Here is a 12,714-nt window from a genome sequence, read left to right as displayed (position 1 = left end):
CCACTCATTGACTACACAAAAACAATCCATATTTGCTATCCTTCGTCCTTATTTTGTTTAAGTATTATTTTGAGATTTCTTGATATTGAGAAAGGAAGACCTATTTTCTGGTCTAGGGGATGGCTGCATAACCCGGTATGGTTAATGAGATGTGGACGAAGTCTGCTGGGGAATGTTTTGGGAAAATTTTCCTTCCCTATAAGAGAGATACATGCAAAGAGAATCTTCCCTACTCTTCTGACCTGACTTTGAGCATGGTTGTCTGAGTTGTGATGCTACAGCCATATTGGGACAATAGAGGAAGGGGGAGGTATTTGAAGAGATGCCAAACCAGAGCCCTGACATCAGAGAACTCCTAAGCCAAAATGGAAACCACCCACCCCCAGGTTTTGTTCTCATTACATGAGATAAGAAATAATAAGTTTGTATTGTCTAGGCATTGTTAGACATCTTAGGTCCTCTGTCACCTGCAGCCAAATTATTCTTAAATGACACAGACTTTTGTGAAGAATAGATGAGATAATGTCTATTAAGTACTTAGCATATTATCTTTCATATACCAAGTGCTCCATAGTGTTAGCTGGTATGACTGAGTCATGGTTAGTGGCCAGAGGTAGGAGTTGCCTTCCTGCCTAGATTAGAGAAATTTTATGAGTTCAGCAGAAGAAAAGATGTTTGCATGGCAAACAATTGGAGAAAGCTGTAAAAGACAATATATGATTAGGAGCCCAAATGAGTGGCACCAATGGTGTGTGCCATAGGAAAGAGGGGAAGAGATTGAGAAATGTGTGTTAGGACCCCAAAAAAGGGTTGCGATAAGTGAAGTAAAATGAATATTGAAAGGAAAAGACCCTGAAATTATAGAAGTGAAAAGGAAAGATCGAGTGGCTGTCTGAGCAGAGTCAGTGTTATAGGGAAGAGATAGGAAACTGAACCGATAGTATCTTACAGAGGGACTGTGATTTCAGACTGAGTTGAGATCTAGTCCAAAACCCACCTACTACAAACTCTGGAGAAGGGAAGTGTCTTATAAAAAGTGGTGTTTTAAGAAGAAAAATCTGGAAAGGCTGGGAGAGGAGGAACCAAGGGTGGAGATACCTCTTAGGAGATCACGGCAATAACTCATCAGTAATCAACTAGAAGAAAGAGTCCAGCTACTGTAAAGAGTCTCTGGATAAAGGTCTCTCAAATGACCTGAAATAGTATATGCTACAGTTTTAGGGCAGATCACTTCTAAGGAAGTTGAGAATCCTATATAATAAAAGCCTAAAATGCTAAGTGTCTGGTCGTCCAGTTGTCTGTTCAACCAATCAAAGTGTAATATGCTAATGATATGCTAAGGCTGCTCAACCGCTCGCTATGACGTGCACTGACCACCAGGGGGAAGATGCTCTGACTGGTAGGTTAGCTTGCTGCTAGAGTCCAGCCAATAGGTAATGAGTGAGATTTTGCTGGACACGCCCTCCTGTGTCCCTCCCCAGCCTCAATAATGCACTGGTGGGTTCCCTCGGCCTTGCCTGTGCCCTTTCGAAATCCAGGAGCCCTCAGGGGATATTGGAGAGCCAGTTTCAGCCCAATTCCGCTCAACACAGGAGCTTCCCTCTGGTGGTCAGTGTGCTTTCTCAGGGGGAGCATGGCTCAGCCAGAAGCCGGGCTCCCGCTAAGCCATCAGTCTAACATCCCCCGAGGGCTCCTGAACCGTGAGAGGGTGCAGGCCGGGCTGAGGGACCTCCCCCTCCCCCCAACATCTTGAGTGCATTAATTTTGTGCACCAGGCCTCTAGTAGTAAAATAAAATGTCTTTTACCTGCCCAGCCAGTGTGGTTCAGTGGTTAAGCATCAACCTATGAACTAGGAGGTCACTGTTCAATTCCCAGTCAGGACACATGCCCGGGTTGCCAGTTTGGTCCCCACTAGGGGGCGTGCAGGAAGCAGCCTATCAATGATCCTCTCTCATTATTGATGTTTCTATCTCTCTCTCTCCCTCTCCCTTCCTCTCTGAAATCAATAAAAAAATATATTTTTTAAATCTCATTTTCTTATCTTCTAGAAAAATGTGTACAAAGTAATCTTAAGTGGAAAATATGATATAAAATTATATATGCAGTATGACTCAACTATATAAATAAAATATGTGCAGAAATATGACTTGAAGGAAATACATCAAAATGTAAGTAGTGGTTATCGCTGGGTGATAAGGTGGTAACTTTATAGATATTTGCCATTATTTTCTTTATACTTCAAAAAATTTCCCACATTTTCCATAATAGATAGGCATTGCTTTTAAAATTGGAAATACCTTATCTAAGTATCTATATTGAGGTGTTCTCTTCCCAGGAGCACTATAATAAATCATGCATAAAGCAGAAATAATACCCCAAATTAAAAAAAAGAACTTTACTCATAAAGTTCTAATATTCTAATTTGGAGATGGCATACACTGTGCATTTTCTCTGAAATGCCTATCCAACTATGATTGAATTGCCTTTACAGTTCACTATTCAGTGTCTATCTCACTTCTGAATGGTAAGCACCATGAGTTCCACAACCACAATAGTCTTTCCCAATGACTGGGACAGGCTCTTGGTTCATAATGAATGCTCACTAAATGTTTGCTAAATGACTTACTTATGCTCAGCATATAGCAACATATTTCTATTCTCTTCACTTTACTGATAGATGTCAAATATACAAATTTTAAAAATGTATCATCTCTACATCAGCAGTAATGTCACCACTGAAATTATCCAAAGCATGACATATTGGTAATTGTAGGTCAAAAAGGAAGTTTTGTTTTGACATAAAATTCCATATAATAATCTTTTCTTATTAATGACTTTCAGTTAAATATATTAAAACACTGTTTTTATAACAAAATCACTAATACTAATGAGCTGTAGTATTTAAGTAGCATGGTTTGCTCTACAAATTTAAGTAGCTGTTGCTGTGAGCAGGACCAAATGTATGTGAAGGTGGTCACCTCAATGGTGTGAATTTGGGGTCCCTTTGACTAAGACAGCCTCCATAATATACTTTCTAAAATATCTTTATCAGAGTATAAACATCCTATATAATAAAAGCCTAATATGCTAAATGTCAGTTGTCTGGTCGTCCATTCAACCAATCAAAGTGTAATATGCTAATGATATGCTCAACCATTAGCTATGACATGCACTGACCACTAGGGGGAAGACAGTCTGATTGGTAGGTTAGCTTGCTGCTGGGGTCTGGCTGATCGGGACTGAGCGAGATGGGCCAGACAAGCCCTGGAGCCCTCCCAGGGTCTCTTCCCCACCTCTGGCCAACTTCCCACGTGCCTCCCCAGCCCCTATCTTGTGCACCAGTGGGGTCCCTCGGCCTGGCCTGTGCCCTCTGGCAATCCAGGACTCCTCAGGGGATGTTGGAGAGCCAGTTTCGAAGACCAGGCCAAGGGACCCCACTGGTGCACAAATTCGTGCAACGGGCCTCTAGTCTTTTATAATTAGCAATTAAACTTGGTATGTTAATGACTCTGGGAAAATAATACATGTATTTAAGTTCCTGCAGAGAGGATTTTGATGGAGTGGAGGCATAGTGGTCCAGGAAGCAGTTTAAGCATGTGAGAAGAGGATAAGCAGAAGAATGAGAGTGGGCTTGGGCCCCAGAGAGGGGTTGGTCCCAGAATCCAGGGAAACAGAAAGCAAACCTCGCCTACTTTAAGATATTGCCCTGGGCCAGCCATGAGTGTGAGAAAGTTTGCACATGAAACAAGCTTTGTTAGGGAGTGTTAATACCTCAGTCAGATATTTATCTTGTTGCCAAGTGATAACCCCAACATAGATGCCACAGTTGGTAGACTGTGGGAACAAATACCCAGTATTCTGTGAGTCAGCACTTGAAAACACCGATCACCATCCTAAAACTTGTCATGCCAAAAGCACGCAAAGAGAAATGACATTTCAGAACAACTTCAAAATGCATTGTGAATCATGAATTCACCCTTCATACACTCCAGGTGAAACTCTATGCTTGCAGTGATACATTTCCTTCATGAGTCTAATGATATAACATTGGACTCGTAACCACAATGGGAGCATCATCCAACTTTCTATTATTCTTGGATTATGTGTGGATAAATGGATTATTGTAGTACTTAACAAGTCTTAATTCAGCCACTCTCTTCTCTAGTATATTCCTAGCACATCTCAGCCAATACTGTATGCCTACTAAAAGTAACATATTTCAATGTTAACTTTCATGAAACATACTAAAAAGGTGAACATAAAACCACATCATCATATAAAACATTCCAAATCTAGATGTCAATTACTTCCTTTTACCCTTTTAAGGATTTCTGTGTTGTTGTTTTGTCATTAAGAGTAGATAAAAGACCAGAGACCAATCCACACTCACTACTAAAATATACACATGATTCACACACAGACTTCAGAATTGGTCCCATCTAAAATGACTGGGAGAACCCCTTGATTTCTAGGAAGGAAATGTCAAAGAAAAATTAGAGGAATGGTAAGCTGGTGGTGCATTTTATCGCAGGATTGGACAGAAGAATTTGCATTGTCTTCAAATCATGACAGCCTTATTTAGGCTTGTGTAAAATGAGGAGGAGGGAGGGGAGATTATTGCTCAGTTATTCCCCTGTTAATTAGTCATAATTCATGGAATACATGGACAGGAATATGGAAATGGAAATATGATGTGTGAGTGACTGGGAAGGAGGAAAGGAGAGGAGACAAGAATGGCTCCTACCGCTCTATCTCCAGCCTTGACCTCTCCCCCAACCTTGGGACTGCCAAATCTAGCCTGCTAGTAGTGGACATCTCACTTGACTGCCCATGGCCACTCCAGTTTCAACATGTCCAATATTGGACAAGTCATCTCCCCATCATTTTCCCAGACATGTTTATCCTCATCTACTTCCCATTTGTCTACTGGTCAAAATAGGAGCAACATCCTGGACTCCTCTTTTTATCTACTTTCATATTTATCACTTAACAAGTTCCACTAATTTCAGGTTTGAATTACTTTTCTCTACAACTATTACTCTGGCTCTGGTCTTCATCACTTCTGGCCTGTACTCCCTGTCTCTAGTGTCTTGTCTCTTAAGCCATAAACTTAATATATTTATTATGTGAATCTGACCTAGTCATCACTCTTCTTAAAATTCTTCAATGAGTCCCCATGAAATACAGGATGAAGTGCTAACTGGGTTCACATGAGTCCAAGACCATCAGTGATTTGGCTCCTGCCTTCCTCTTTACATGCATTAAATTCAAGAGTCTGGATAAGCTTTTATCATAATATCTGGCACAAAGTAGGTACTCAAAGTTGTTAGCATTAATGATTACTATAACTTTTACCTGTTACTGTACTTAGAAAATTGTATTAAAGTTTTATCTTTACATATTTTTCTCCATTAAGTTTCTTAAGAGCAGAAACTATTTCCCTTTGTTCTTAGTATAATATGTGCTCATTGGGGCTGCCTACCTATTTTTTTTTTTTACCTAAACTGAACACAGACTTTTGCATCCCAATTTTTATGCTCCCTAGCACTACTGAGATAACCCCCAAACTAGGCTTTCCTTCTCTTCCCCCCTCTCTATAAGGAAAGACAACTATCTTCCAGGATAGGGAGAAGTTAAGGTTGAATCCCATAAACTAGAGCTGACACAAATGTTGGAATTCTGGGTCTAGGAGCTTGGGGAACTTGAGGGGCAGGTGCTGGGAGAGGACTCCATAGGCAAAGTAACCGGAACCTTGATCTTGGATAACTGCAATAGGCAGCGAAGGGAAAATATCTCCTCTCCTCCAGGGCTTGGGCGGAGGTGTCAAAGGAGCTGAGATCACAGATTTTCTAAGATGCGCACAAGTATCAAGTACTAAGAAAAGAAGCAAAGAGCTAAGAGAAGAAGGTAAGGGTTAAGGCCACAGGAGGAGGACACACAAGGGAAGAAAGCTACTTAATTTTCCTCAATTTTCCAAGTTTTGTTTTGGATACCTGACTACAAACAGAAACAAATAAAACTTTTAGTGGGGCGGGGGGGGGGGACATTGATGATGTTGCTAAACACCATGCACCATGTAGATTACATAAAATTTGCAAGAATATTGGCTTCAGGGAAAGAAATAATTTAAATTATTTATGTACTAGACCAGGGATGGGCAACCTTTTTATGAGTGTGTGCCAAAACCAGCAAAATCTCTGACTCAAAATTCTTCTGCGTGCCAACCCTAATTTTTTGAGAACATGTTACGCCTACTTCATATCTCTTAAGGTCTACGTATGTGAAGAACCTTTAAGAAATAATAAAATTCATTCAAGTGAAAAAAACACAGTATATGATAATGAAAAATACATTTATTTTTTAATGTATACATGTACACTGATAGTCCGACAGAAAACTTTATGACTCCTTTTGATATTATCAGTGGGACTTTCGCTGCTGCATCACTGATGACAGAGATTTTACATCAAGTTTATATTTCGTGACCTTCAGAGATATGCACGAGCTACTACTTTCATCTGTCAGGCTACTCCTATTATGAGACTTAACAAAATTCATCACTAAGAACCAAGATTCACAAGTGTATGTGGATGAAACCAAAACTGGTCGGATCTAGGAAGGCAGGGAGAGTTAAGGCAGAGGCATAGAAATTGCTCTTCCCCTCTCTCGTCAATTCATGTCTATGGTCTTTAAGATAACTTGTTATGTAAAATTATTTATTTATCTAAGATGAACCTACACTGAATTTATCTGAAAAATAAAAAAGTCGATATTAAGAAAAAAATTGTAAATGGAAGATTATAAGAGAGGGTTTTGTGTGCCAGCAAAAGTTACTGGCATGCCATGTTTGGCACGGGTGCCAGGGGTTGCCCACCCCTGTAGTAGACATTGAAATGAACAGGTTAATGAGATCATACACAGATCAGAGCATTTCAGACTTCCATCAGGTCTGGACTTGTGATGGCTTACTTTTTGGTTCTAGATGCTTAATCTATCCCTTTGAAACTCTTGCTTACCTGAGATCTGAGTCAAAGGGAAGAATATTCCCCACAGTATGTTATTACTCAGTGGTTTTTGCTCTTATCATCCTTCCAACACTATTTTAATCATGTTTCCTGGTGATTTCCATTTTGCACCCATAAGCTTATTGCCTTAATATGAGAGTGTGCCTTCCTTTTTTCACACACTGGCAGATCATGGTACTGAGTACAATAATTTAACTTTTCTGTACTAGTGACTTAATGTTCTCCAAAAAGTTATTACTATTATATTCTCTTTGATTCCCTTTATATAAAACAACAGCAGCAACAATAAGAACTTCATTATTTTCTTATATGATCTTAGAAAGGATTTGAGGTTAAATGAGTTGTGTAATTGCTAACTTTTAACCAAATATCTCCCCAAATTTCTCACAACAGCCCTCTGTATTAGTTGCCTCTGTGTTAGTTGACTGACTGCATTGTGATGGCAGGAATTTTCAATGTTGTAAAAGAGATATTTTTGCACTGTTGGGGCAGAAACCTCCAACATATTTTACCCCAGAGTTTTCTTCTCATGTATGAATTGGGTCATGACTCCTTAATGATGCATATCTGAGTCAACTGGTTTACCTGTGGCTTTTCCAAAAGCCTTTCAAGCTTAAATTGTGGGGGCAGCTCTAAATCTTGCCTTATTTTGTATTTTGCTCTTTCCCATGTTCACACCCACTTCTTCCTCAGACTCTCTCTCCCCACCCCTTCCCACCCTTTGACACCCACACTGAAGTTGGTTCCAGATGAAGTAATTACGTTGCAGAGTTCGGGAACTTGGGACCTGCAAGCCTAACGAAATAGAACACTGAGTGGGCACTGCCCTGCTTTCACCTGGAAATGATTCTGTTTCCCCTGGTTTCAGCTGCTAGGCCAGGGAACCTTTAGGCTGAGAACTTTCCAAATCCACCACATTGCAGGTCTGACCTTGATGCTTAGTCCTGCCAGTTTAGGAGGCTAGTAAATCATCTTTTCTAACGCTTTGGAGCCAGGTTTCCTAGAAGTTAATGCACAAAGAAATCTGGAGACCTTAATATTCAGATTCTGATGAACTAGGTCTTCAATGAACCCTGGAGATTTCACATTTCTAATAAGCTCCTTGGTGATGGGTCCCCATTAGGACCACACTTTGGGTGCTCTTTCTTTCTTTATATCTTGTCTACAACCTTCCACACTGGTGGGTGTAGTGAACACTGTTGGTGTCTCACCTACATGCCCATCCCCCAGCTTCTGTATGCTTTGCTGCTAATGGATTGCATCTGCAACATCCAGAGGATTTCCATTCTACACTAGAACCAAGTCTCCAGTGATGAGAGCTGGAAGTGCCTGGGAGTTCTCCACCTCCCACAAGAGGCCATAGCCAATGGCTGGCTCAGGTGGGAATACAAGAGCCCACCTCCTGTGTTCTGATGTGGTGCATACTCAGAAGTGTTGCCCTCCAGAGCTTTCCACAGGGTCAGGCTGAGTCTGAGACTTCACCTGAAACCCACCATCATTTGGCTTCTCCTTCCTCATCCTGCCTTCCCTATGCCCTTTCTCATTCCCCTGGGGCACTTCCTTAAGTTAATCACTTCTCTGTGAATCCTAAGCTTAAGGTCTGCTGTTGAGAGAACTCAACTAAAACAGGTGGCCTCCTCCAAAGTGGTTTTAGATTCTAACAGAATCTAAGAGAGGCATTCCAGCAGAAGACTTCCACAGTGAGAGATTGTGTGCTGCTGTTTCTCAGCACCCAGAACTCCTGACACACAGTGTACACTTCATCAATTTTAGTTTGATAAAGTTAATTCATATGTATCAGAACCCACAAAACAGAGGCACCTCAGTGGCCTGGCCCACGTCACAAGTCTAAACCTAAATGACCCTCCACTTACAGGAAACACAGGTCAAGGACACCTAACCTACACCCATCATGATCCTCTACCACAGCTTTAGCTAGCTCACTTCACCCTAGAAAATAGGACCTGCTGGGCTTACAAGGAAATTCCTACTTCTGAGTCCATCCTGCCCTGTTCCCACATTGCTTCTTCTAATGCTCTATGCACCTCGCTCTTGTCCCAGATTCTCAGGCACAGTGTTTCACTGCTTGTGAGGCCTGAACTCCCCAATCCATGGACTGTTTTCCCTTGAATAAAGGACATCAAACCTGTTACTATATTGTTTTATCATTTGACAAGCTGAATGACTTATTGGGTGACTGAATCCAATTTCTTTATACAGTTGATTCAAAATTTTATCTGACTTTCTGATTATGTGGTCATGAAGAACTGGAACCCCATCATCCCCGAATACCTGCCTAGGCAGGGTTGGCCCATGTGCCCCCTCACTTCTAAACCACCCAATTATTATTTGGGGCTCTCTAGGAGGTGTAGAAGTCTCAGCAACAGATGTCCCCAAATCTCAAATTTTTTAACTTAGATCTGGGCTTGAGTTCTTAGATGTTGGCACGCCAGGCCCTGCCCCTTCTTACCCACCCTTCACCCAGCTGCAGGAAAGAACACCAGAGCACCTAGTAATTGCCACGTCAACACTGAGCTGCTGACCCAGCACTCGTCCCCAAGAACACATCTCTCTAATCATGAGGAAAGACAGGAAGGTCACTCCACACCCAAAACCCATTTCCTGCACATTTGTAATGGCAGCACATCTCACAGCTGTGTCATGTGGCAACCCAGCAGTGCACGGGTTGTTGCAAAATTTGTGTAAGGCAGGCTGAGTACACACGCATGTGGTGGGAAGCACCATCCTTCTAAGGACAATGAATTTACATGAAACATTTTGAAAAAAATATTCACAAAATCCTATTTTTATGGTTCCTCCAAATCACTGCAGAGCATAATAGGAAATGGAAGAGAAAGTGATTGTGTATCATGACCTCTGCAGACACAATACAAAAATAATAGAATTCTAGATGCAGTTGACAATAGAAACACGAACATAAAAAGGTAAAACAAATGTTTCGCTCAAGTAATAATTTCTATCACTGAGGAGAGGTTTGAAGCCTCTTATTTTGGCCTTTAAAGGGGTGAGATCAATAATAGATGTTTATGGACCACACTCTCCCACACATGTGGGTGGCAGGGAGTCTGATCTACATTTTGCCTTGCTGTCTGTCCTTGTCAATCTTCACAGTTTTCCCCTTTTTAATGGTTTATTGTAGCAATGGCTCACTCTAGTCCAGTGGTTCTCAACCTTCTGGCCCTTTAAATACAGTTCCTCATGTTGTGACCCAACCATAAAATTATTTTCGTTGCTACTTCATAACTGTAATGTTGCTACTGTTATGAATCTTAATGTAAATATATGATATGCAGGATGGTCTTAGGCGACCCCTGTGAAAGGGTCATTCGACCGCCAAAGGGGTCGCAACCCACAGGTTGAGAACCGCTGCTCTAGTCCATTTATAATTATTTCTTCATCTTCTATAATACACCATGGAAATAAAAACCAACACTTTTCTTAGCAAGAAATGTGGGGCGCGGCTACAGTGTTTTGGCCAGGTTCAAGCCTCAGACTAATGAAAGGACAGGGTCCTCTCATTGCCACATGCAAGTCCCAGCTGGAGGGCAGGGCCCTCCCAGCACAATTATAGCCAACAGCTATGGTTGTAAGCTTGAACCTATGGTCCAAACATGTGGCCCCACGTGCCTTGTGATAGAGTTCAGGTGCATATAGTTAAGTGAGGTTGAAACTCACGAGAATGCTGTAAACAACGTGATCACACCCCTACTTTGCCTCGTGGCATCTGCTATAAAATAAAGACACGGCTTGTGGGCGCTGTCGTTGTCTCCTCATCAGGGAGGCAGCGTCCCACCGAGACCCAGCTATTATTCTGTTGTCTGTCTTTCCTTAATTCTTTCACCCCCCCCCCCCCCTCGGGATCACCCTTGGTCGTGCTGGCGGCACAAATGGCGCCCAAACAGGGACTGAGTTCTAGGACCAGGGACTGAGTTCTGCGACCAGGGACTGATTTATGAGGAACAGGGCCTGAGTTCGGGGGAATTTAAAAAAGGTAGTCAGGTGAAAGAAGGCTCCAAGGCGGGCGCATAAGGTAAGCTCAAAAGAAAAAAGAAAGTAAGCTTAAAGAGCAAAAATGAGATAAGGCCAAAAAACAAAAATAAGGTAGGGAGCCGAAGTGTGGTAATATGAGCTCGGTGTAAAACTTGGGAAATTCAGGAAATAAGCTGTAAAAAATAAGCGATAGAAATAAGCTGTAGAAGTAAGAAATAAGTAGAAATAAGCGGTAGAAATAGAGAGTAAGCTTAAAAAGCAAAAGTAAGATAAGAAGGCCAAAAAACAAAAATAAGGTAGGGGGCCGAAGTGTGTCTTTTCTCAATCCTTTCACCCCCCCCCCTCCCCCCAGGATCACATTTGGCCGTAACAAGCGGCGTCGGAACAGGCCTGAGTTCGGGGAAATTAAAAAGTGGTCAGGTGAAAGGAGGCTCCAAGGCGTGCGCAGAGAGTAAGCTTAAAAAACAAAAGTAAGAAAATAAGAAGTTAAGCTTAAAAAGCAAAAGTAAGAAGGTCAAAAAACAAAAATAAGGTAAGGAGCCGAAGTGTGGTAATATTAGCTCAGTGTAAAACTTGGGAAATTCAGGATCCCAGGAAGGGGATCACTAAAAGTAAGGCTAAAAGCAGAAAGTAAGGCTAAAAGCAGAAAGTACGGCTAAAAGCAAAAGTAAGGAAGGGAGCCGAGGTTTGGTAATAGCTCGGTGTAAAACATGGGGCAATGCTTAATTGAAGCATTTTTAAATTTCTTAAGGAGAGAATAAGTTAAAATGGACAAGAAATAAGGTAGAAAAGCATAAAAAGAAGTGGATCCCAAAAAACAAAACAAAACAAAAATGCGGTAGAAATAAGCGGTAGAAAATAAGAATTATCTTAGGTTTTGTTAAGCTAAACATAGGTAAGGTAGAAATAAGCTGTAGAAATAGAGAAATAGGCAGAAATAAGTGGTAGAAATAGAGACCTAAGCGGTAGGAAATAAGTTGTAGAAATAAGAAATAAGTAGAAATAAGCGGTAGAAATAGAGAAATAAGTGGTAGACATAAGCAATAGAAAGTAAGCGGTAGACTTTAGAAAATAAGTGGTAGGAAATAGAGAAATAAGTAGAAATAAGTGGTAGAAATAAGCTGTAGAAATAGAGAAATAAGTGGTAGAAATAAGCTGTAGAAATAAGCTGTAGAAATAGAGAAATAAGTAGAAATAAGCGGTAGAGAAATAAGCAGTAGAAATAGAAAATAAGCAGTAAGAAGCAAGCGGTAAAAAAAAATAAGAAGTAAACAGGAGGATATAAAATAAGGTAAGCCACTGTAAAGCAGAAGATGGCTGTGGTGGATGATGTTTAAGAAAGTAACTTTTATTTTAGATTGTAAGCTCTTGCAGCAGTTGCATTGTTTCTAGGCTTTGGTTATCTTTGCATGTGCGACCTGATAGCTCCCTGGGACTTTGGGTCTGTGTGAGACGCCAGACTCAAGAGTTGAAGGTCTCCAGCTCTGCAGGAACGAGGGCTGCTCGTTTCCATGTAGCAGCGGCTAAAGAAAGAAGCTGAGAAGGGACCAGACTTCCACCAGCGTGGACGGGGCTGATTTGACTGGGACTGGTGCGGACTCAGTGTCAGGGTCAACCGTCCAAACAGCCTGATCCAGGGGACTAGTTTTGCATCAGCAACATCTTTGCATCGGCGGC

The sequence above is a fragment of the Myotis lucifugus genome, unplaced genomic scaffold (genome assembly GCF_000147115.1).
Source record: "Myotis lucifugus unplaced genomic scaffold, Myoluc2.0 scaffold_36, whole genome shotgun sequence".
NCBI classification, from domain to species: Eukaryota; Metazoa; Chordata; class Mammalia; order Chiroptera; family Vespertilionidae; genus Myotis; species Myotis lucifugus.
The sequence above is the reverse complement of the archived record's forward strand: the minus strand, read 5'-3'. Positions refer to the sequence as shown.